Below are 1,069 nucleotides of genomic sequence, written 5' to 3'. Positions count from 1 at the left end.
CCGGCACCCCCCCGCCGGGTGGCTGGACCCGTGCTCACCTCGGGAATGGCGGTGGCTGCCGAGGGAGCGGTCACTCCGCCCTGCCCCGGGGTGCCACATGGGGAGGAGGTGGGGAGCCGTGGTGGGAGCACCCGGAGGCCCAGGTGAGAGCCGCAGTCAAGACTCTGACACACTCACAGGCGTGCACACGGGCGCAGCCCACACGCACTTGCACACACGTGTCCGTGGGCATCTCCACACGACATGCATGCACACACACATGCACACGCACGCACACGCATGCACACACGCATGCACGGGTCTGCACCTGGGAACTCAGCGGGTCTGAGCACCTGGTAGCAGGGTCCACCGTGGCCTGGGGACAGCTGGAGTCCGTGGTTCCTGTCTGTTCTCCGTGGGGGCTGCCGGGGTGGGGCTCGTGTGCCCGATGTGTGTCTGCGTGTGGCCGCTTCACCCAGCTGCTGGGGCCCACTGCGTGTGGTGGGGGTGGGGGGGCGGCCCCGAATCACAGGGACAGAGGGGAGGCTGCCCGCCACGTCCTGGAGCCATGAGAAGGGGGGTGGGGGGTGGAAGCGCCCAGGTGGAGGACCTGGTCCGGGCAGGGTGGCATGGCTGGCTTCCTGTGTGCTGTTCCGTGGCGTCTGCACGGGCCGGAAGGCTGCACTGTGTCTGGCTGGGCCGAGGTTGCTCACAGGCCTGGCCTGTGGCTGCTGTGAATTTGGGGTGAGATGGGGGACACCCAGTCCGAGTGCATGTGGCTTCTCCGTCCCCTCCCTCAAAACTGCCCGGCCCTAGGAGAGGGTTGGGCCAAGCCCAGCTGATGGCCACCCCTTCCCCCCACCCCGGAAGCTCTGAGTGTCAGCTGGAGCCAGGGCGAGGGTGCACCCCCATGCATGAAGCCAAAGCCCAGGGCCGGGGGTCTATGGCAACGCCATCCCATCTGTCAGTCTCGTGCCTCTGCCATCTGTCTGTGTCTCCTGTCTGTCTCCTCCGTACCTGTGGGAGGACGGCCAGCCAGGCCCCAGGGCATCCACCCAGCAGAGACTTTAACCTTTCTTCCCCCCACCCC

At 67.4% G+C, this 1,069-nt stretch overlaps 1 protein-coding gene across 1 annotated transcript in view; it reads left to right on the top strand.

Annotated features, from left to right (window-relative positions):
- The window catches only part of CACNA1A (calcium voltage-gated channel subunit alpha1 A), a 335,330-nt gene that overhangs the window by 322,328 nt on the left and 11,933 nt on the right, over positions 1-1,069 (top strand). The gene's annotated exons all lie outside the window — the stretch shown is intronic.

Source organism: Tupaia chinensis, unplaced genomic scaffold (assembly GCF_000334495.1).
Source record: "Tupaia chinensis unplaced genomic scaffold, TupChi_1.0 Scaffold138060_1, whole genome shotgun sequence".
Lineage (NCBI taxonomy): Eukaryota > Metazoa > Chordata > Mammalia > Scandentia > Tupaiidae > Tupaia > Tupaia belangeri.
Note: the sequence above shows the minus strand (reverse complement) of the source record. Positions and strands in the feature narration are given on the sequence as shown.